The 26,087-nt window shown below is 32.9% G+C and overlaps 1 protein-coding gene across 1 annotated transcript in view; it reads right to left on the bottom strand.

Moving 5' to 3' along the window:
* LOC114329331 (sodium-dependent dopamine transporter) overlaps positions 1–23,497 on the bottom strand; it is a 333,781-nt gene extending 310,284 nt beyond the window's left edge. The window contains exon 1 of the mRNA XM_028278387.2: positions 23,365–23,497. The gene's annotated coding sequence lies outside the window, so the exon portion shown is untranslated. The remainder of the gene's footprint in view (positions 1–23,364) is intronic.
* Positions 23,498–26,087: the final 2,590 nt, after the last annotated feature.

The following is a 26,087-nucleotide window of genomic DNA, read 5'->3' as shown; positions in this document are numbered from 1 at the left end:
ATTTCGAAATTTGGATAAACGTTAAGTGAAAAGTAAGTCCGACCCTGTACACCTGCAAAAACAGGTATATGGGTCTTTACTAAAAGCGGTTATTTTGCTGGTAAAACTGGATTTGTTTATTGACAACAATAACAAATAATTGCAATTTGCAGACTTTAATGCTAATTTAACTGGATATTATGTAACGAGTTTGTACACTTACAGTTTATTTCCATATATCACTGAGATTCACAATTTATAACTTATATTAAACTTTGTTAATATTAAAAATATTCGGAGCCCACATTGAATACAACATTATAGTTATCGATGCAGGACCGGTCTCCATTTACATAATTTAACTTGTTTATAAATGAGATGAAGAATTTCCATATAATTTGTAAATATTAAAGTATTAAGGTTTATTGGGAAAAAAGATTTTAAATTTTTTAATTCCTTATAAAGGTCGTTTATATTATTTATTTGTAAATGACATTCTAATATGACATGTATTAGATCTCCGATTTTGCCAAAAGTACAATTAGGAGTATCTGACAAGCCGATTCTATGCATGTAAGATGGCGTTAGAGCATGATTGGCTCTCAGCCAATTAATGGTCTTTATAAAATGTCTATTATATTCTGTGTAACACCATCTTCCTGAGAATATCCTAGGGTTACAATGAGCAAAATTTGAGCCAGTATTACATTCTCTGTAATACATTTGCCAATTATTTTTAAGTTTTTGTCTGCTAAAAGTATCGATATTTGAAGCTGGAATTAAATTTTTGTTTATTTTTTCTCCGATCATATAAGCTGATTTAGCAAAATTGTCAACTATTTCATTGCCTTTTATTCCAAAATGGCCCTTAATCCAAGCAATTGTTACATTTACTCCCAATTGTATAGTTTCAAACAGGGTTTTAAGAATATTCAATTCAATGTGGTTTATATGTTTGACTGTTTGAATGTTACTCAATCTGTCCACCACGCTTTTACTGTCAGTAAATATAACATAATAATTACTAGTTGGATTCAGTAGTACATACTGAACAGCAAACATTACTGCTATCATTTCTGCTGTGTATATTGAGCATTCAATAGGTAGGCTATATTGATAATGGTAATTTTTATTTTCGTGGAACACTGCACAGCCCGTTCCATTTGCGTCTTTTGACCCATCGGTAAATATGTACTGAAAATTTGACCATTTTTCTTTAATAAGTATATCAAACATATTTGGGGGTAAATGTGAGTTTAAATAACATGTTTTAACCTTGTTAGAAAATAATGTTTTTGTCATTTCAGTGTAGTAAGGCGAAATTTGGCTTTTATAGATAACGTCACTGTACTTTACCGTACTTAGATAACTTTCTACCAAAGGTATAGATTTTTTATTTCTCCAGTACCTATGAGTGAGGTCTAAAACTGATAGCTCATGTAGATCTTGAAGGTATTTACATTTTTTGGACAGAATTCGAGTTGTAAATTTATCACTGAGAAATTGCCGGCGTAAATGCAATGGAGGTTCCACTGCTTCATTTTCCATTATTTGGACTGGAGTGGATTTTAAATAACCTAGGCATAATCTCAAACATTTATTTTTTTGAATTTCAAGTTTATTTAGAAGTGTATTGGTCGCTGATCCAAATAAATGACAGCTATAGTCGAAAATGGGCCTGATCATGTTACGGTAAAACATCAAAGCGATATTTGGGTCGGCTCCCCAATTTGTTTTACAGAAAGCTCTTAAAATATTTATTGAGTTTTCTGATTTTTTAACAATATGATGAATGTGATCTTTCCATGACAATTTCCTGTCTAGATAGGTACCAAGATACTTAATACAGCTTTTAATAGGAAAATTAAATTTTCCAATAATAAGATTGCCTTGTGGAACTCTATGCTTTTTTGTAAAGTAACACACCTCAGTTTTTATGTCAGAAATTGATAATCCTACTTCTTCATAGCACTGATTTACGATTTCTAATGCGACTTTTAAATTATCCTCACATCTACTTAACAATTTTTCTTCTGTATATAAAACAACATCATCAGCATATTGAAGAATTTTTGTATGGTTAAGTATACTAACTTCAAGATCTATGTTGTACAAGATGTATAAAATCAGGCTTAAAATACTCCCCTGTGGCAATCCAATATTAGTTAGTCGAGGATATGAAAATTCATCATTATTAATTTTTAAATAAGTTAATCTGTTGAAATATAAAGATTTTAAAAAGAGGGCAAATGAACTAGGGATTCCAATATACAACATTTTTTTGTAAAGAATGTCTAAATTAACATTATCAAAAGCATCGGAAATGTCAAGGAACGCAGCTGCTGTAGACTTATTTCATGTAAAGTTAAGCTGAATTGACGTAACTAGAGCTGCAGTTACTAGAGCTGCAGAGTATGCAAAAGGATACTGGGATCTTGGAAGTATACCATCGTGTTCTAACCAATGTTCAAATCTATTTTTAATTATTCTTTCGAATGTTTTTAAAAGACATGAAGACAAGGAGATAGGTCGGTAAGAACTTGGATCACGGTCTGGTTTTCCAGGTTTTTTAATAGGAATTATCAAGTATTCTTTCCAACTATTTGGTACTGGTATCTTATTTGTCCAAATATTGTTGAAAATGTTTAGTAGTGAAATTTTATGTTCAATCGGTAAGTTGTACAACAGCGAATATGACACATTGTCTATACCTGGAGAAGTATTATTTCTTTGTTCAAGGGCTCGATGCAATTCCCATAGATGAAAATTTTCGTCAAAATTGTGGTTTTGTCTGGATACTGTTTGAATATGATCTTGTAGGGTGTCGTCATTTGGAACCCATGCCGGAGCAATTTTTCTGTGGAAATCTTGCAACCATGTATCTTCTGGATCAATAGGTACTCTGTTGGCTTGTTTGCGGTTTTTAAAACAATTCACTTTTCGCCAGACATCTTTAATGGTGTTCTTGAGTTTAGGCTTTCGCAAAAATCAATCCAATTCTTCTTTTTTTTTTCTGTTTGAAGATTTTCTTTGCAACAGCGTCAAGTCGTTTATACTCTATCAGATTTTGGAGCGTTGGATTCTGTTTATAATTAATGAACGCATGTTTTCTACTTTCAGCTGCTCGTTGACAATGATTATTCCACCATGGTTTCGGAATATGGCTTCTGTTTTTTTCGTTAATGGAGGAATATTTTGGAATAGCGATGTTGGCTGCCTGGTTTATATGTGTTAACAATTCTTCGTACATTGATGGAACTTCCATTGTTTCCAAAGTACTGGCATAAGTCGTCCAATTGGCTCTGCTAAGGTTCCATATTCTATGTTTTCTACTGGATGTGGCTTCTGTTGCGGAGAAACTTTGTGATGAAATAATGATTGGCACATGATCAGATCCATGAGGTTCTTGTAGAGTATTCCAATGGAAATAAGAGGCAATATCTCGGGAACAAATGGTTAAGTCTACAGCAGAAGGTTTTTTCGAAATAGCGAGAGTGGGAGACCCATCGTTTAAATATTCTAAATTACAATATTTTATAGCATCCAGAAGATCTTTACCTAATCTATCATCATCTTCACAGCCCCACGCCAAGTTGGGTGCGTTAAAATCGCCTCCTATTATAAATGGTTTTGATATATTTTCTAAAAAATTTATCCATTGTTGAATTGAAACTTTATTATTGGGTTCATTATATAGAGAAATTATATGTAAAGGTTTTCTGAAAGGTGAAATTTTAATTGAAATACATTTATATGTAAAGGAATACGTATTTGGAAAAATGATTTCTTCACACTTTATGTTAGATTTCAAAAGGATGGCACATCCACCGTATCCATCAGGGCGATCAGCTCGAAAACAATTAAATTCTTTAAAATTATAATATTTTCCCGGTTTAAACCAGGATTCGGATAATAGAGCTATACTGATGTCATTCTGATGAAGTAAATATTCTAAATTCTGTTTATTAGCAACTGCCGAGCGACAGTTCCATTGTAATATCTTTATTTTAGTTAGGCCTGCGATTTGATGTTAAATTTTGGTTAAAATGGTTACTAATTAACTGAATTACATCAGATTTTGAAATATTAAAATTATTATTTTGTTTAATTGAATTAACAATTGCAAGAACTGATTCTAAAATGACATTTATTACAGAAGAATCTAACTCTTCTGACTGTGAATCTGCAACGTTTAAGTTTTGTTGGTAGAATTGACTTTTAACTATTCCCTCAGAATGTTTTGGAGGGGAAACTACAGATATTATTTCTTTTCTGGCTATATCCGTTGGGTCTGGACTATTTGGCTTTTGCCTTTTATTTGGCCTACTGGTGTTGGTGTGGGGACTAAATATAAATTTAGCAAAGTTATTTCCTTGGGCAGAAGTAGAAGGTTGTGAATTTTGTGAAAAATTTGTATCATTGTTTGTTACATTGGTTCTAACAATACTAGCATAAGAATTCTTTGGTATATTTTTATTTGCATCGTAAAAATTAACGTTTGTTAAACCCATCGTCTCTTTTATTAACTTTTGTCGTGTAAATTCTGGACACGCGCTTAAATTCGTAGTCAAGTGATTCCCCTTACAGCTGAAACATACTTGCGTGAACTCAACTTTAGTACAATTCTTAGAATTATGAGGTTCTTGGCATCTGTTACATCTTGGCTGACTCCTACACTGATTTCCTAGGTGCCCGTACCTAAGACAGTTGAAACATAACAGAACTTTTTGCTTATACACTTCAATTTCTTTAATAACCTTATTTATGACTACATATTTAGGTAAAGTTTGCGATTTAAAGGTCACAATACAAGATTTAGTAGGGACATATTCGACAATTTTTTCCTCATTGACAATTTTTTCTAATTTACGCGTAATTCTTTTAACGTTTGTAATTTCAAATATACAATGACTATCATGCTGTTTTATTTTATTTTTTATATACTCTTCAGAGAAATCTATGTATATGTCTCTAATAACTCCTTGTCTGTGTAAAATAAATTTTGGAATATAAAGATCTAAATTATTTGATTTAAAAATTTCCAGAGATTTGTTTTTAATAAGATTATTTGCAGTTTTATAATCTTAGCATTTTACTCTAATTCTATTTTTGGCTTCTATACTGGAAATCATATAGTCTGCTTCAGGAAAGTTAGACAAAATAATTTCACCAATTTTTAAAGAATTTAATTTACAAATATGAATAACCATTTTCAATTTCGTTGCAAAACGAAAATACAGCCGAACCATATTCCACTCCAATCAGAGAGTACTGCAAGCACCTCTACCGGTTTCGAAACTTATTAGTCTCTCATCAGGAGGCACATATGCTGCTCTCCCTGATCCAACCAAAACAAACCCCAGCGTGCAGTCCCGGATTGCAACGAACGAAATGGCATAGATGCCCTAGCGGCAACTGCTAGCAAAAAGACTAAGTTTTCACTCTAATGGCATATAAAACAACATAATGCTATTCCACATCCCACCAGAATGAAAACAATGGGAACCTTCTCTGGTTACACCTCCGAGGCTTCTACAATTTGCAAGCCATACGGATGCTGAGACTAAGGAAGATGAGGGAATTCTACAATTTACAATTCACGTCCCATCTGCCCAGCGCGGTAAAGTTCCAACGAGAATGGTTCCCTTCATACTCCACACAGAGTAAATGTAAATCAAAAATGAATACTTAACCATTTTCAATTTCGTTGCAAAACGAAAATACAGCCGAACCATATTCCAGTCCAATCAGAGAGTGCTGCAAGCACCTCTACCGGTTTCGAAATTTATTAGTCTCTCATCAGGAGGCACATATGCTGCTCTCCCTGATCCAACCAAAACAAACCCCAGCGTGCAGTCCCGGATTGCAACGAACGAAATGGTATAGATGTCCTAGCGGCAACTGCTAGCAAAAAGACTAAGTTTTCACTCTAATGGCATATAAAACAACATAATGCTATTCCACATCCCACCAGAATGAAAACAATGGGAACCTTCTCTGGTTACACCGCGCTGAGCAGATGGGACGTGAATTGTAAATTGTAGAATTCCCTCATCTTCCTTAGTCTCAGCATCCGTATGGCTTGCAAATTGTAGAAGCCTCGGAGGTGTAACCAGAGAAGGTTCCCATTGTTTTCATTCTGGTGGGATGTGGAATAGCATTATGTTGTTTTATATGCCATTAGAGTGAAAACTTAGTCTTTTTGCTAGCAGTTGCCGCTAGGGCATCTATGCCATTTCGTTCGTTGCAATCCGGGACTGCACGCTGGGGTTTGTTTTGGTTGGATCACGGAGAGCAGCATATGTGCTTCCTGATGAGAGACTAATAAGTTTCGAAACCGGTAGAGGTGCTTGCAGCACTCTCTGATTGGACTGGAATATGGTTCGGCTGTATTTTCGTTTTGCAACGAAATTGAAAATGGTTATTCATTTTTGATTTACATTTACTCTGTGTGGAGTATGAAGGAAACCATTCTCGTTGGAACTTTACCGCGCTGAGCAGATGGGACGTGAATTGTAAATTGTAGAATTCCCTCATCTTCCTTAGTCTCAGCATCCGTATGGCTTGCAAATTGTAGAAGCCTCGGAGATGTAACCAGATAAGGTTCCCATTGTTTTCATTCTGGTGGGATGTGGAATAGCATTATGTTGTTTTATATGCCATTAAAGTGAAAACTTAGTCAATTTAATTTACCTTTAAAATCTGTAGAACTGTTTTCAATATAAACGTGATATGGTCCTAGGTCATTACTATTAAATAAAAATGTTTGCCTTACCTCTTTTGAGATCAGTTTTGTTTCATTACAAACATTCATATTCGGTGTATTTGAATACTGGTTGTTGTTTTTGTTTGTCAAACTTATAGGAATGGGAGTACTTACAGAATGTTCCATTTCTGTATCACTTTGACTATCAAATATATTAGATTTTATGGGTGGTGGATCAGGCGGCCTACCTCCGCTATTGACACTGATATTGTAGTTTTACGTCGTTCAGCAAACGATATTGCAGCCGTAAAAAATGTAAACTAAATTAAGACAATGGGGGTTATCTGTAGTCTCAATTATAGTTGTACCGAAGGTACGTCCGATTTCTATGATTATTACTATAAACTGTAGAAAATAACGTCTAAAACTAATATTTTTTAAAGAGCAATTTAAAAACTTGGTTTCCACTTTGACGTTTATCTGACAACTGAGTTTTGTTCTTAAAGCATTGAATTTTATTTTTGTAAAATTCACTGTTTTGTCTGTTCTTAAATGGTTTCATAAGTTTCATATATTTGTCATGATAGGCTTTTAAAGCTGAATAAGTCTTGTATGTTAAATTATTGGAATTAAAGCCTTTTTCCATATTTCCTCCAATTTAATGGCAACCTGTTCGGCAATACCAGAAAATTCTGGCTCTTTCTTGCTGACTTTTTTATCCTCTTGCAACCAAAAAACATCATCGCTTGTTTGTATTTCGGTAAAACATTTTCAGGTATATTTGGTGGTTGCCCAAAAATGGGGCGGTTCACAGTACATCTTGATTTTATTCCCCATGGTCCTGGTTTATCTATTTTAAAAATCTTTAATTTAAAAACAACAATAATAACAAAGTAAGGCAGCGCACCAAACATAAGTGAAAATTACACGCACGGATTCACGAAGCGGGATATTTCAAAGGGGTTGGGGAGACTAAAAAAACAAATAAAACTTTAAATATCGTTTGTAATTGAAAACATTTTAAGTTTTCTTTAATTGTTCTTAGATCGAGTTAGCACATATTTTATTCCAAATAATATAAATTGAAATTTCCATAAAAAGCAGATATATAATAAAATTCAAGGTCTTGGGGGGGGGGGCAGAAAATTCGCTTAGAAAAAAAATTAAAAATACTAATATGCTGAAAAATAACACTAGCAACTTTTTCACGGTATTAGATATAATATAATATAATATAATATAATATAATATAATATAATATAATATAATATAATATAATATAATATAATATAATATAATATAATATAATATAATATAATATAATATAATATAATATAATATAATATAATATAATATAATATAATATAATATAATATAATATAATATAATATAATATAATATAATATAATATAATATAATATAATATAATATAATATAATATAATATAATATAATATAATATAATATAATATAATATAATATTTCCAACTTTAATTTTTTCGATGCACCCTAATAAGCATGTTAAATACTACCCCAAACCTTACTAAACCTTACAACTAAAATTCTAGTCTCGGGGATAAGTTTAGCAGACGCAATATTCGTCGCATAAAGCAAAATACTGAGAAATCACTAGAGTGTCGTAGATCAGCATTTATATGTCTGATTTACTTAAAGAAAGCAATTGACAGAGTATGACGCAAATATGTAATCCATCTTCTGCCTAATAGAAAAGTCCCCCTAGATAGGTATCATAAAAACTTTTGAAAACATATACGAAACAACAAAATGGAAGTCAGAATAGATGGACAACTTACAGAACCTATAGACATAGGCAGTGGAATAAAGCAAGGAGACTCATTGAGTCCTATGCTCTTCAATGTAATCATGGATGAAATCATCAAAAACGTCAATAAAGGAAGATGATACAGAATGGGAAACAAATAGGTAAAAGTACTCTGTTACACAGACGACGCAATATGGATAGCCCAAGATGAAGATAGTCCGCAAAGATTATTTCACAGATTTAACATAAAAGCAAAAGAAATCAATATGACAATTTCATCTCAGACAACTAAAACAATAGAAATCGGTAAAGTTCCAATTATATGTAAAACAGAAATTGATGGTATCAATATTGAACAAGTAATGGAAATAAAATACCTTGGAATTCCATTGTCAAGCTATGGAAACCTAGACAAAGAAGTGAGAAATCAAGTACAAAAAGCAAATTGATTAGCAGTATGTCTCAATAACACTAGATGGTGAAACCGATATATTAACACTGAGATGAAGTCAATAATTTATAAGGTCAGAAACAAGACCCGATACAGCCACAACACAAAGACTATTGGAAACGGTACAGATGCTGAACAGAATTACAGGAAATACTCTGAGAGATCGAAAAGTGAGTGAACACATTAGAAGACAATATAACATACAATGTATAAACGAATGGACACTAAATAGAAAAAAACAATGGAATAACCATATATGCAGAATGGAGGAGACATGTGTGATCAAAATAGTAAGAGATAAATCACCAATCGTTAGAAGAAGTATCGGTCGACCGCAAAAAAGATAAAGTGACAACCTTCCATAAAAGTACCATTCCTGTACATCCATACCATTCTCTCAGGTGGCGCAACCACGATATTCTGAGTCTCCCTATGCTTCTTTTTTCTTGAATCTTTCCCTGTATAATGAGTTCCACATGTAATATGTCCGAGATATTCCAATTTTCTGGTTTTGATTGTATTTAAGACTTCCATTTCTTTATTCATCTTTCTCAGAACCTCTTTGTTTATGACGTGTTCTGTCCATGATATTTTTAGAATTTTTCTCTATACCCACATCTCGAATGATTCCAGTTTTTTCATTAATGTCGCATTCAAGGTCCAAGCTTCCATTCCGTAAAACAGAGTCAAGAAACCGTAGCACCTAACCAACCTTACTCTTAGCTCTAACCTTAGATCTCTTGTGCAGAGCACTTTTCTCATTTTTTTAAAATTCGCTCTAGCCTTTTCTATTCTAATTTTAATCTCCTGGAAGTAATCATTTGTGGAGTTGATCATTGTTCCAAGATATGCGTATTGGTCTACTCGTTCGACGTTGGTTCCGTTTATGAGGAAACTCTCGTTATTTCTTAGAGTTTTAGATATTCTCATAAATTTTGTCTTTTTGATGTTCATTGTTAGACCGTATTCTTGGCTATATATCGCTATTCTGTTAACCAGTCTCTGAAGATCTTCAATATTTTCGGCTAAGACGATAGTGTCATCCGCCAATAAACAAGCATAATTGCTTATAAAGAGGAAGACGAACAAGAACAAGAAGAAAGAACTCAGTTTGCTTTCTCTATTTCTGAAACTATGGTGTATGTATTGAATTGAATATGATTAGGTATTTAAAACGAAAAAAGAACAACGAATGCCTATGCCGAAATGAGAATGGATGAATGGAATGATACAAGAGGATAAAATTAACGATGTGTCCTAAAAGGAGTAGGAGAGGAAGATGAAAAAATACCTGAAGGGAGACGATTATGCAGGAGATATCGCTAAAGAGAATTGATATTAATATAACACAAGACAGAAACTTTTAACAGTCATACCCTCCTCCTCATTCCTTGAGCCCTTATCAAGGCGTAGCGACACTTTAAATATTGTTAGCTTGCGGTCTCCATTGGCTGCGATCATGTGCCAGATAAACGACACTGTGTAGGGATTTTCCATTTGGTCTTCATTTGGTCTGTTCATCGTATTGGAGATCTTCCTCTATGTCTTCGGTCTTAAACCTTTCCTTCTACTACCGATAGTTCCATAATTTCCCTTCTTCAGGCTATGTGGCCGAATACAAAAAAGGACCTGCAGTGCAGCAATGGAATTACTAGAATATCTAGACTATCTCACTGCACAGTTAGGCAAGCTAACAAAACAAATACAAGATATACCAAACACGGCTAAGACTATTAAGGACACTGTGAGCAACTTTAAAAGGAAGCATTCCTTGTAAAATTTTAACACTTGAGGGATTGGCTAAATAGACACTTGGTTCTACCTGTAGAACCCCTAACTATAGACAGTGAAACTCAAGCGGACCTTGGCAAGGAATGCCAATGTACCGCTGAGTCCAGGACTCCCCCTGCGTCAACACAGAAACCAAAAACAGCTGAAACGAGCACGCAGAAAGATGCTTGGCATGCCCTTCCCCCTCCCGGGGACATACGAGGACATCCTGAGGCACACCCGTTTCGACTGGCCCGAGAATATTTATCGGAAAACGAAAGTAGAAGTTGGAAAACCCCTAGAATCTAAATGTAACACTAAAGTGGTGGCCCTTGAACCCAAAGACCCAAACATGGTGTTTTTGGTTCAGTGATTGTACAGGGACAGATACTCCACCCTAACTGCCCTGAAAGGAGAATACGAAGTTATGGAACACGCCTATATGGTGCTGAGAGAGGGGGAAAGAAACACTACGGAAGAGAAAATTATAAAACTAAAGTGTCAAACACCGGAGCAACTTTGGAATGCCCTTGGACGTGTCAGAAAGGAGATTAAAGCGGGAGATTCGGTAGCTCTCCACCACGTCAGCTGCATGCCGGTTACGGAATTAAGGAAGATGGCTGAGGCCATTTTCCACAAGACTGAGGTAGCTCAGGTGTCGGTACACACCACGACCATACGGAAGGATAGACATACCGACGGATTTATAGTAACTAAAAAAGATGATACATATTCCCAGCTCCTGGAGGGCGTAGAGAAGGCCGTTGGCAACACGCAGGCAAAGGGGGCTATCCAAATCATGCGTAGCAGTAGGGAAGGGGGCTTACTAATAACACTAGACAAAGACCAAGAGGCAGTTATGGCCATAAAAAGCGCCATCTCAAATAAGGAAAACAGGTTCACAGGCAAACTTGTGGGCTCTGAAAGGCAAGCTGTCGTCCACCTTAGATGGATGACAGCCAATACCGAAGAGACGTATATAAAGGCCGCCATACAACAAGATCTGGGTTCATGGGATCCGACTTTTTTGATAAAGCAAATGAGGAACAATGAGGAACAATACCAAGGTAGCCACCTTGGTTCTAAGCGCGCAGGCTGCGAAGAAACTTGTACAGAGTTAAGAAAACTATAAAGAATTTGCCATCAAGATCTGTTTTAGTTATAGAGAATGAACCATATTGTATTGGGATTCACAGCATCCATTATTAAGCATCCAATTAAGATCAAGACACACTCTTTTAAATTTAAATGTCCTTGGTAAACAAACACACATTTGTTTATTATACATATTACGTGACCCAGATTACTCCACACAAGTGTACCTGTTGTCAATCCTGCGGTGTCAGCGATTCAATATTACATATTCCTAATTCATAGCCAAAGCCGACTCAGCATAAATAATTTCAACACTTTCTCTTTTATTTATATACACAGAAAATATCGGGAGGCATTCTAATTTCATTGCGTGATCAATCATCATGGATAATTGAGATACACCAGAGGGTGAACGTACATTAGCACACCAACTCTTTACAGTCGTACCGGAGTTGATAATAAATGAATATACTGTGAGTAGTGTTTACTTCATCAACCCCTATCGTAGGGGGTAACTACCCCCAACCACTCTGAGATGGTCCAGATGATGAAGAACTAATATAGTATCACAACGTATCTACAACCTAAAAATTGGCCAATAGTGACGTCTAAATGCGAAAAGCCGAATTGTATAGTCTAACGAGACTAACGAAACCAAGAATTTAAAATTTTGCTATTAATAAAATAATTAAAGATAAAAGTCATGTAGTGATACGACCGGCGCAGGATAGATGGGGTTGGAAACGAGGGGAGGAGGCCTATGTTCAGCAGTGGACTTTTGAGGCTGGATGATGAGTGATACGACTTCCCCCAATAATTCATAGATATACAGAGAGGTTCAAAATTATCGATTAAATTCATTTTTTCGAGAATACGCCACTTTGGAGAAAAATTTCGAAACAGGTCGATTTTTATTTTTAAATTATGATTTTTTGGCATATATATCATAGTAGTGACGACATCCGTATTGGCGTGATGACTTAATCGATATTTTTTTTAAATGACAATAGGGGTCGTGTGATAGCACATTGTAAAGGTTATTCAATGCTATATTCAGTAACATAATAATTAAAATTACTATTTATACAGGGTGTCCAAAACAATATTTTTTTAAATTAATATAATTTACATAAGAAGAAGAATGTATTTAATTTGTTTAATTCAAAATACATTTTACTGTTGTCAGAAAACAGAAAAATGTTTTATGTGACAAATAAATAATGCCTTCCGTTTAAATTATATGTTATGTTATGTTTAAACTGCTAAGAGGCTCGTGGGTGGCAGCTTGAATATTGAATTTAACCGAAAAGCAATGTTTATTTGTCAAATAAATATTTTTTTCTGATTTCTGACCACAGTAAAATGTATTTTGAATTAAATAAATTACATATATTCTTTTTTTGTGTCAAATAATTATTTCAAAAAATTAATTCAGAAGGAATTATTTTGGACACACTATATAAATAATTAGGTTAATGCATATATTACTGAATAGAGAATTGAATAACTTTCAAACGAGCTAGCACGCGACCCCTATTCTCATTTAAAAAATTATTACGTCATCACGCCCAGATGGATCACGTCACTAGTATGATATATATGCCAAAACATTATAACTTAAATATAAAAATTGACCTGTCTCGGAATTTTTCTCATTCCATAATTTTGAACCTCTCTATATAATTCTTGCTGGGTAAAAGGATATAAAACCATTTATGATGTGTTATTGTTAACACTGATATAGGTATCATCATTTTATTTTACATGATTGCTAACTATTTCTAAAGATATCAATTTTTCTTTAATTTATTAGAATTTTTATTATCAAAATTAGGTGTTTTGTGTGACAGTTTATTAAAAATTTCCCAAACAAATCTAAAATTGGATTACATATACCGTCATAAGCGCGCTAATAATCGGCAAAATTACGAAAAAAATGGACAACATAATGCGTTGTGAAATAAAAGGGATGAAAATAGTAGTCGGAAAGTGGGAAATTATCAGTAGTAATTGCACAAGAGCTCTGAAATTATTGAATTTTTCCCGAGTGACACTTTGACAGTTTTAATTTCACGAGCCGAAGGCGAGTGAAATTATGTCAAAGTGTCACGAGAGCAAAAATTCTATATTAATTTCAGAGGTCGAGTGCAATTTGTTGCGATTATTTCATGAATAAAACTGTTCAAAACCAAATTTTTATTGTAATTTATTTATGTAAGTACCATTAAACACACAGTTTTTATAAATATTTGACGATTGAAAGTCATCACTTTTATAATTTTTAAAACATTAATTGTCATTAATGTCACTGAATGTATTTTTTCGTAGCAACGAAGGGCATCTGACGTAATATACTTAACGACGGGAGATTATCAAAAATTATCGATTTAATTCAGATTTCTGTAGCTTTCTATTGGTCAGAATCTCCTATGAATGAAATAATCGGTATTGACCTATAAAATATTAGTTTGGAAGCAAGACTGTCCATAATTAATTCAAATCAAAGACTATGATTAATAAGTTAATAATTTTACTTTAATTTTTAAAATATTTTTATTTAAAAATTAAAGAGATACAGTCTTCCCATTCCTTCTGTCAGAAAATGTTCATCTACCACCTTGTCATATTTTGACGTTTATTTGTGTTTGTAAACTATTGTAAGTGGTCATGTTTTATAGATTTATACCGATAATTTCCCATCTCTACTAGTATCATCTCTTTTTATTACAATTTCACTTTGAAATTAAGTTTATTCGAAGTTTCTACTTCCACTTTGGAAATTATTCTCAACTTATAAAACATTATTAAATTAAACAACTTTGGTTTTTGATGTTTGGTGAAAAAAAATTCTAATAATTTAATTTTATCTGACCCATTTTTATTGACAATTCAGACATATATGTTATAAATTTTAAAGTAGATAATTTTTAAATGATATTTATAATATTCCATTCATTCGATTACATAAAATCAATTTTAACTTAAGAATATCCGTCAGAAAAATCATAATGTGTGATTTTTGTCGATTTGTCTTTAAAAATACAACCATATGCAATGATGACAGTAAAATTCTGGTGTTAACTATCCCATAGTAAATCATGAGCAAACAATCAGGAAAAACCTTATGATACTAGCCCAACATGGTGAGCAATTGTTTCTTACATTTAGTTTACTCTCAAAATTAACACCAAATTCTAATTTTATATGTATGTTATCTTAAAATATAAATCATATTATATCCTCGATATGTTACTGACTTACTAATCGTGGTATTTTCATTCTATTTATTTCTTCTTTTATTTTGGGTAACCGCATCATATTGCATTCTGCCGAGGAATTTTCGGCACAATTGGTTTCAATAAACATACTTAGAGCCGCTTCTTTGATTTTGCTGTTTTTACCATCTGTTTCATTCAGGACTAAGCTTGAAAATCTTTCAGCTGAACTCTATATATTCATTGTCCCATGCATGTTTACATAATGTTGTTCTGAAGCTATTTCCTTGTGGCATTATTATAATCAACTATTTTTAATGGGAATAAGCCACAATTTTACCAAAAAATGATTTTATTAACGTTTCGAAGCCCAAATCGTCCCAGGAACGCAACTCATAAATATTGGCGATATCATTTTAAAGTCTTCTACTTTAAAATGTATAATATGTCTGAATTGCCAATATAAATGAGTCAGATTAAATCAATTATTAGAAGAATTTTTTTACTTAGCAACAAAATTTTTGTTTATTTTAGTAGTATTTTGTATTTTGACAACGAAACCCGATTTGGGCTTCGAAACGTTAATAAAATCATTTTTTGGTAAAATTGTGGCTTATTCCCATTAAAAATAGTTGATGTTTACATAATATTTGAGATAATATATCAGATTCTTTATTATTTATAATAAGATTTATGTTCGCTTACTCTAACCTAACGTTTAATGGTCGTGATGTTTCACCTAAATGAATTTCACCTGATCAAGACCATTACTTAAACGTTAGAATAAGAGAACATCAATCTTATATTAAAAGTAGAGATTTGCATAGATCTCAAATATGTAATGCGCATGTGACAATGAACATACAGTTCAGTGGAAAGATTCAACAGTAGTCGTGAAAGAAACAGGTGGTAAAAATGGAAAAATCAAAGAAGCGTCTTTAATTATGTTACATGAAACGAATTTTGTGGCAAATTCCTCAACAGAATTTTTAAGTGAATAATTATCGGGGACACATAAATTATATTTTAAAATAACATACATATAAAATCAGAGTATGGTGTCTATTTTAAGAGTAAACTAAATGTAAGACCTAATATTTACCATGACGGGATAATATCATCAGATTTTTTTTCCTGTTTTTTCTCGTGGTTTACTATGGGATTATTGACAAGACAATTTTATTTCCATCGTTACATGTCTTAAAGACAAATATGGCGGATATTCTTTTCATAAGTTACCATTAACTTTATGTAATCGAATGAGCTATCTTCCAATAAAGTCGTCCCAGAAGCGCAACTCATAAATATTGGCAATATCATTTTAAATCCATCTAATTAAATGTGTAATATATGTCTGTATTGTCAATATGAATGGGTCAGATAAAAAATTATTAGCAGAATTTTTTACTAAGTAACAAAAACAAAATCTGTTTGATTTATGAATGCTTTGTAAGTTGATAACCATTTCCGAAGTAGAAATCGCAACGTCAAATAAATTTAATTTCAAAGTTATATTTTGACCTATTCCCAAATAAAAGGGTAAATTGCATTAAAAGGATGGGTACGTATTTTCGGGTGCAATGCTATTCAAATGGGGATTAATTTTTTTTCGAATCCTGAGAAAACTAATAAGTATTTTTGAAAAATTTAAACGCAGAATGAAAGATTACGTTATTAGCGAGGGCCGAAAGTCCCTGAAAACTTCTATAATGTTTATTTTAATAAGTTACAGGGGTGAAAATCTAAGAGAAAATTTAGTGTTATTTTTAATTTCAAATATCTCATTCAAAATAAACTGTTTATTTATTCTAAGGGACTTTCGGCCCTCGGTAATAATTTAGTCTTTCATTCTGCGTTTAGTTTTTTCAAAAATATTTATTGGTTTTTTCAGGATTCGAAAAAAATGAACACAATGTCCGTGGTAATTTTTTCCAAATCTATCTTTGTCATACAACGCACTCAGTCGAATAGAATATTGTCAGGATAATGTCAGTCAGACACTGACAATCAGTGACAATTTTAAATATTTGACATGAATCGTGAATATTTTGAGTTGTTGATTAAATAATATTGATATACGCTGTGAGCTCGTACGTAGAGGGGATATTTACAAATTCGCGACCGCCAGTAGTGGCAAGTCTGTAAACGTTTACCGGAAATTTGACATAAATGTCAAAGTGATTAATTCAAAATTAAAATTAAAAACATTAATTATAAAAAATATTAGTTGGTCAAAGCTGTGGTATATATTTTTACCTTAAATATACTTACGTTTTAAAAATTGAATTTAAGTTTTTTTAATGTTCCGTAATATGTAATTATAAATTAATCTTAGCGCCATCTACACGATAACTGTGAAAGTATCCGAAGTAAGAAATTCATATTTTATCAATAGAACGTCAAAATGATTAGCAAAATCTTAAAAAAATCGATTACAATTTAATTACTTTTTTGCGTTGTAAATATTAAGCAATAACAATATAATATTAAATTTAAAAATTACCAGTGAAAGTTGAATTAGTAGTCCGCTAGGAGCGACACCAGCGAAGCTCACAGCGTATATTAGCGTATTTGATAATAGACAAGGCGAAAACGGCGGGTTCGTTGAAAAAATACTCCCATGAGATTTTTTTGCATAATTACATTCGTGAGAGATCCCAGAATAAGGTTCAAGAAGTCGCCCACGTGAAAAGTGGGCCAATTTTTTTTTTAATTTTTTTTTAATCAAATTTCAAAAATCAATATGTTTGGCCCGTACAATTGTTTTAGATTTTTTGGACCATTCTGGATAAAAAAGGTTTCTTATAATTTTTCTCTAAAGTTGATTGTTTTCGAGTTATAAGCAATTTAAAATTTAAAAAAACGAAAAATGGCGATTTTCAAGGCTTAATAACTCGGTTAAAAGTTATTATTATGAAAGTCAGAAAATGACTAAATCAAAGTTTAGTGCCCCCCCTACAAGATCCCGAAGAAATTTTTGTCATTATTTTATTACTAAAGCTGTTATTTTTAAGTAATAATATTGAGCGCCATGCACGTGGTAGCCGTCCGTAAATGCTGAGTGCGAAAAAGATGCCACTCTGGCAGTCCAATTGTGCATCTTACTTGCACTCACATTTACGGACTGCTACCACGTGCATGGCGGTCAATTTTATTACTTAAAAATAACAGCTTAGTAATAAAATAATGACAAAAATTTCTTCGGGATCTTGTAGGGGGGGCATTAAACTTTGATTTAGTCACTTTCTGACTTTCATAATAATAACTTTTAACCGAGTGATTAAGCCTTGAAAATCACCATTTTTCGTTTTTTTTCAATTTTAAATTGCTTATAACTCGAAAACGATCAACTTAAGAGAAAAATTATAAGAGACCTTTTTTATCCATAATGGTCCAAAAAACCTAAAACAATTGTACGGGCCAAAAATATTGATTTCTGCAATTTGAGTAAAAAAATTTGTTAAAAAAATTTGGCCCACTTTTCATGTGGGCGACTTCTTCAACCATATTCTGAAATGTCTCATGAATGTAATTAAGCAAAAAAAATCTCATGGCAATATTTTTCCCAACGAACCCGCCGTTTTCGCCTTGTCTATAAATAATTGATTTAAGACGTGAACTTTATAAAAAGTTATTTATTGTGTTAGAAGAAGTTATTAAAAAGCAATTAGAATAGCTAAGGATACACGACTAAGAGAACAGTGTGCGGAAATCCAGCAATTGCAACATAAACACGATTCATTCAATATGCACAAAAAAGTTAAAGAAGCTGCAGGCTTATACAAACCTAGAAGAGTTGGGTGTTTGGCAGATAACCAAGGCAAACCACTGTTTAAGTGTGGAAGAAAAACTAGACACGTGGAAGAAATATGTGGAAGTAACTTTTGCAGATGAAAGGCAGAATACCATTGAAGACATTGAATGCCAAACAGGACCCCCGATTACCATTGAAGAAGTCACGTCAGCTATTAAAACAACTAAAGATGGTAAAGCTGTAGGGCCTGACCAGTTTTATGTAGAATTCCTAAAACTTATGGATGAACAAGGAATAAAATGGATAACAACCGTATTCAACAAAATATACGTAACTGGAAAAATACCCCAAAGCTGGTTAAAGTCGACCTTCGTAACTTTACCCAAAAAAGTAAATGCCAAAACATGTGAAGACTACAGAACAATTAGCCTAATGAGCCACTTACTCAAAACGTTTCTGAAGGTGATACATGGCAGAATATATAAAAAATGCGAACAACAGATATCATGGACGCAGTTTGGATTCCGCGATGCCTTAGGCACCCGAGAGGCTCTATTCGCTGTCCAAGTGCTTATGCAAAGATGCAGGGATGTTGACTGTGAAGTGTATATTTGTTTTATCGACTACAAAAAGGCGTTTGATAGAGTAAAACATGATAAACTCATAAACATCTTGAAAGAAGCGGGAGTAGATGATAGAGACTTGAGAATCATATATAATTTGTATTACAACCAAACTGCCAATATTAAAGTGGAAGACCAATTAACAGAGGCAGTCTCCATAGATAGAGGAGTGAGGCAAGGATGCATCCTGTCCCCGGTGCTGTTTAATATATACTCTGAATGTATCTTCGAGCAAGCGCTGGGAGAACTACAGGAAGGCGTATTAGTCAACGGAGTGCGTCTGAACAACATTAGATATGCCGACGACGCTGTAGTTTTTGCAGACAGTCTAGATGGTTTGCAAAGAATAATGTCGCGCATATCAGATATAAGTAGAGAATACGGACTTGATCTCAATACGAAAAAAACAAAGTATATGGTAGTCAGTAAGCGCGAAATATTAAATACACAGCTTTTGGTTAACCAACAACTAATTGACAGGGTCGACAGCTACGCATACCTTGGTACCAACATAAACAGCCAGTGGGACCACTCAAGTGAAATAAAACAACGCATAGGAAAAGCGAGATCAGCGTTCATAATGATGAAGTCTCTTTTCAGAAGCCACGATTTACCTCTTGCTACCAAAATCTCTATCATCAGATGCTATGTATTTTCTACGTTATTATACGGAGTAGAGGCCTGGACACTTTCCGAGGCTTCTTTGAGAAAACTCGAGGCATTTGAGATGTGGTGTTACAGGCGCATTTTGAGAATTTCGTGGGTGGATCGTGTGACTAATATTGAGGTTCTACGTAGAATAGGCAATGAATGCGAGATTATTAACATAATCAAAGAGCGCAAACTAGAATATCTTGGCCATGTTATGAGGAATGAACAGAGATATGGCTTGTTGCAACTCATTCTTCAAGGCAAGGTATTTGGAAAGAGAGGACCAGGGAGAAGAAGAATATCTTGGCTTCAAAACCTGAGAAAGTGGTTTAATACATCGACAACCGGACTATTCAGAATAGCAGCAAGCAAAGTTAGGATAGCCATGCTGGTCGCCAACATCCGGAACGGATAGGCACCTTAAGAAGAAGATTTATTGTGTATTATTTATGGAAGATAGAAGCAGAGAATACATCAAGATATATTGTGTGATCTAAGTATTTTGTTGTTAAAGATGTTCAAAATTGTAAGCGTTCCATAGTAACAATATATTATTAAAAAAATCACTTTAACACTTTTCCTCTTTTCTCCATTGAGTATTAGTTTTTGTTGCAGGTACATATAAATTAATACAATCACTGAATACATAGCTTAGTGAAAAACTTATCACATTTATTAACTGAATTAATAATTTGCAATTATACAAAAAATAACAGTTATCCAAGAATATTCAAAAGCCATCTCTTTAAGTTAGTTATGACATTGTCAAGTAGAATGACATTCTAGTAATATTTACATATTCATACCAGTGTGAATTTTACTACACGTAATTTGCCATGTAAAGACAGAAAAGGTAGGGATAGCCGTAAAATATTTGCGAATTATGTACCCATGGCCTTAAGATAGCACAACACAATAACTTCAGAACAATATTAGGATATAAAAAGATCAAGTGTAACAACATTTAGTACAAATTAAAAAACTAGGTTTAAATGTTTTATTAAGGCTATGGGTACATAATTCGCAAATATTTTACGTGTATCCCTACTTTTTCTGTCTTTACACGGCAAATTACGTGTAGTAAAATTCACACTGGTATGGATATGTAAACATTACTAGAATGTCATTCTACTTGAAAATGTCATCATTAATTTAAAGACATGGGTTCTGAATGTTCTTGGATAACTCTTATTTTTATAATTACAAATTATTAATTCAGTTAATAAATGTGATATTTTTTCACTAACTATATATTCAGTGATTGTAATAATTTATTTGTACAACAAAGACTAATACTCAATCGAGAAAAGAGGAAAAGTGTTAAAGTGATTTTTTAATAATATATTGTTATGGAACGCTTACAATTTTGAACATCTTTAACAACAAAATACTTGGATCACAAAATATATTCTCCTGATGTATTCTCTGCCTGGATCTTCCACAAATAATACACAATAAATAACTTTTTATTAAGTTCACGTCTTAAATCAATTATTTATGAAATACACTATATATCAATAATATTTAATCAATAACTCAACATATTCCCGATGTAATGTCAAATATTTAAAATTGTCACTGATTGCCAGTGTCTGACTGACAATATATGCTGACAATATTATATTCGGCTGAGTGCGTTGTAAGACAAAGATAGATTTGGAAAATATTACCACGGCATTGTGTTCATTTTTTTCAAATCCTGAAAAAACCAATAAATATTTTTGAAAAATTTAAACGCAGAATGAAAGATTAAATTATTACCGAGGGCCGAAAGTCCCTTAGAATAAATAAAAAGTTTATTTTGAATAATATATTTGAAATTAAAAATCACACTCAATTTTCTCTTAGTTTTTCACCCCTGTAACTTATTAAAATAAACATTATAGAAGTTTTCAGGGACTTTCGGCCCTCGCTAATAACGTAATCTTTCATTCTGCGTTTAAATTTTTCAAAAATACTTATTAGTTTTCTCAGGATTAGAAAAAAATGAATCCCCATTTGAATAGCATTGCAGCCGAAAATACGTTCCGATCCTCTTAAGTGCACAATCTTGATCCATTACTATTTAAACGCATTCATTTTTTTCGAATCCTGAAAAAACTAAAAAATATTTTTGAAAAATTTTAACACAGAATGAAATATTACATTATTACCGAGGGACAAAATCCTTGAAAACTTCTATAATGTTCATTTGAATAAGTTACAGGGGTGAAAAAAAATGAGAAAGTTGAGTGTGATCTTTAATTTCAAATATTTCATTCAAAAGAAACTTTTTGTTTATTCTAAGAGACTTTCGCCCTCCGTAACGTAATCTTTTATTCTTAAATTTTTTTAAAAATATTTGTTAATTTTCTCAATATTCGAAAGAAGTGAATGCGTTATATGAATGCAATGGGCCAAGATTTTGCGCCTATCGTCAAAAACTGTCAATAAAATTAGATTAAATAATTTACTCGTATTCTATACATTATTCTAATAGTAGAGGATCCGGTGTAAGGTCGATCTGCACCGACCTATTTAATGGATAAAATTATTGGATATGTAATTTAATATGTTATCAATAAATTTAAAAAAACAAGGGGGGCGATATAATTTTGTTCTGACAATAATTAATAATTACAAAATAAATTTTTTTATAAATAAAAAAAATCGATCCAGGATGATTTATTTTAAAATTTTTGGATCATTCTAAACAAAAAAGGGCTTTTATAATTTTTCTCTTGAGTTGATCGTTTTCGAGTTATAAACAATTTAAAACTGAACAAAAAAGAAAGAAAACAATTTTCAATGCTCAAAAACACAAGTAAAAATATTATTTTTGTAATAATCAAGTACTTAAATTCAAGATCATTCTCCGATAAGAATTTTTGCAATGTTTTATTCTAAAATATATTTTTTAATTGTTAATGAGGGCGGTTCTTTTTAAGAAGATGTGCGATTAAGTGTGGCATTAACAACTAAAATACAATATTTTAAAATGAAATAAGTCCAAAATGCTTATAAAGAACTGATAGAATAAGGTTTGCACTTGAATTTAGGTACTTCGTAATTTCAAAAATAATAGACTGAAAAACGACCAATTTAAAAGAAGAATTACAAAACACCTTATTTGTTTAAACTAATCCAAAAATATAAAATAAATTTTTTTTTAGAACTTATAAAAAATACGTTTTTAATTATTAATTAATTATAGTCAGAACAAAATTATATCGTGCACCCCTTGTTTTTTATAATAATTGTTAACATCATAAATTACATATCCAATAATTTCTATCCATTAAACAGATCATTGCAAATCGAACTTGTATCTTAGGCTATAAAATCAAATTTGCTCTTACCATTTCATCCAAAGTATTTCTCGCATCTCTTGCTAACGCCACAAAGTGATGATGAGAGAAAAGCTGGAATCAATCTGACCCATTCAGGAGTATTTCTTCGCTTCTTATACTGTTTAACACTGCCCCGTGTGAAATGAAACTGGCGCTCTTAGCAATTGCCAAACAAATGTTACCAACGGTAGTCGCAAGAGACGAAGAAGTTTCCACGCGGCATGCGTGCTGTGCCTCCTCCTGATGGTCGAGGACCATCCTCTTGCATCCACCTCTCCACGTTAGGATTCGTGGAAACGGGAGCTTCCCGCCTCGGATATACAGAGTATTTTAATCTTCCTAAATAACTAATTATTATATATTGTAAATAAGACAAGGATAAAAAGCGCTAAATGCCGTAAAAATGAGTGGCGCATACAATATTCCAGCTACAAAAGAGCTGATATGAATATTACGTGGTGCGAAAATGTATTTTCATTTTGATGGAAAATAAAAGTCTAGTTTTGTTTTTATTATATTACAAGAAAAGGACATGTTAACAGTATTTATTCATTCATAACTAATGACATTGATAATATTTTATTAATCTAGAAACATAAAAAAAACACTAGTAACTAAGGTAGACATTAGTAGACTCAAATTTTAACTACTAAATATATAACAGTCCTCCGCCCCAACTACAAGACTGAAGGTGCTGGTAGCAGCTGGTCTAAGTGACGTTTCCAAAGTAGGCCATCATCTGTTCGTATTTCATAATGTAAGTAACCTATGCGTCTGATTACCTTTCCAAATACCCATCGTTGGTCACTGCAGTACTTTCTAGTCTAAACTCTATCTCCCAAGGCAAATTCCCTACCAGGTGTAGGCCTGTCTGATGGAAAGGAAGTTGTGTGTTTACAAGGTTTTCTTAACATTGCATAAAGATTCGTTCTAATTTATCGTCCGAACATAAGCTCATACGGGGTAAAACCGTTAACACCTGGTGTACGACGTAAACGTGTTCGTACTTTAAGTAGTTTATCAGTTAAGCTATTGCTCTCCCCTGCTAAGCTGCGAAGGGTCCCTTTTTATAGTTTGTACAAATCGTTCTGCTTGACCGTTCGTTGCTGGGTAATATGGAGCAATATTTCTATGAGTGATACCGCAATTGTATAGAAATTTGTTCAATTCTGCTGAAACAAATTGTCGGCCGTTGTCAGATACCAGCACATATGGATTTCCGAACGTGGCAAATATTTGTCTTAGCGTTTGTATACACCACGAGCTAGTTGTTACCTTTGTAGATATAATTTCCACCCATTTTGTATATATGCATATACCACAATGAATAGTTGAGAACCACAAATTGGTCCAGCGAAGTCAATATGGACTCTTTCCCAGGGGCCTGTGGGCTCTTCCCAGTGATGTAAATGTGTCTTTGTTGATTGATTTTGTTCTAAACGGCATGCTCTACATGCTTTCACTTTTTCTTCAATATCTTTATCAATATTTTTCCAGTAGACATGACTGCGTGCTAGTTGTTTCACCTTTAATATACCAATGTGTCCCGCGTGCAGTTCATTAAGAATAAGTTTATGAAATTTATGTGGTATTACGACCTTTGTTCCTCTTAAAATACAGTCATCTTGTAAACTAAATTTATTGTCTTGTATCCATATTGTACCAATATACAAAAAAGGAGAACATATAAACTGCGAAAACTACACAGCTATATGTCTGTCATCGGTATGCTTTAAAGTGTATACGAAAATAATAGAGAAGAGACTAAGGCAAGAAGTAGAAATGAAATTGGGAGATGAACAAGCGGCCTTTAGACCAGGAAGACAAACAAATGACAACATATTTATCATCAGGAACCTAATCGAAAGATGCTTAGATACGGGGGGAAAACTGGTATTAGCATTCATAGACCTAAGAGCAGCATTTGACACGATAGAATGACAAATTATAGGGGAATGCTTGAGTAAAATAAATGTACCAAACAGATTGATAAAAATTATAGAAAGTACTTACAAAGAGGTAAAAGGAAGAGTACAAATAGCAGGGGAACGATCAGAAGAATTTAATTGGAATAGAGGTATTAGACAAGGAGATAGTCTCAGCCCTTTGCTATTCATAATCGTAATGAATGAATTAATAAGAAAAACTAGAGCAAGAACTCACCAACCACAGACAATAATAGGATACCATAGATTACAACCGGTAACAATAGAGTTCTTAATGTATGCGGACGACATGGTACTAATAGCAGATTCCGAGAACAAAATGCAGAAACTAATGGATATATGGGTAGCGGAAATAGAGGAGCTAAAAATGGAAATAAACGAGGAAAAAAGTAAGATAATGATAATCAACGGCAAAGAAGATAATGAAATAAAGATAAAATGCAAAAACTCAGAACTGGAAATAGTTACAACTTACGAATACCTGGGAAGTATCATTACTAACGACGGAAAAATAGACTGGAAAATAAAAAATAAAGCAAAGAAACCAAACAAGTTATACTATGCCTTAGCCCCAATACTGGGTAAAATAGAACTTGCAAGAGAGACAAAAATTAACATATATAACAATAGTGATACCAACTGTGCTCTACGCAAGTGAAAACTGGACAATTCTGAAAAAACATAAGAGCAGAATAAATGCAATGGAGATGAGACATTTAAGAAGAATAGTTGGAAAAACAAAATTGGATAGATTAAGCAAAGAGACTATTAGGAGAATGGCCAACC

This window comes from Diabrotica virgifera, chromosome 4 (assembly GCF_917563875.1).
Source record: "Diabrotica virgifera virgifera chromosome 4, PGI_DIABVI_V3a".
NCBI lineage: Eukaryota > Metazoa > Arthropoda > Insecta > Coleoptera > Chrysomelidae > Diabrotica > Diabrotica virgifera.
Note: the sequence above shows the minus strand (reverse complement) of the source record. Positions and strands in the feature narration are given on the sequence as shown.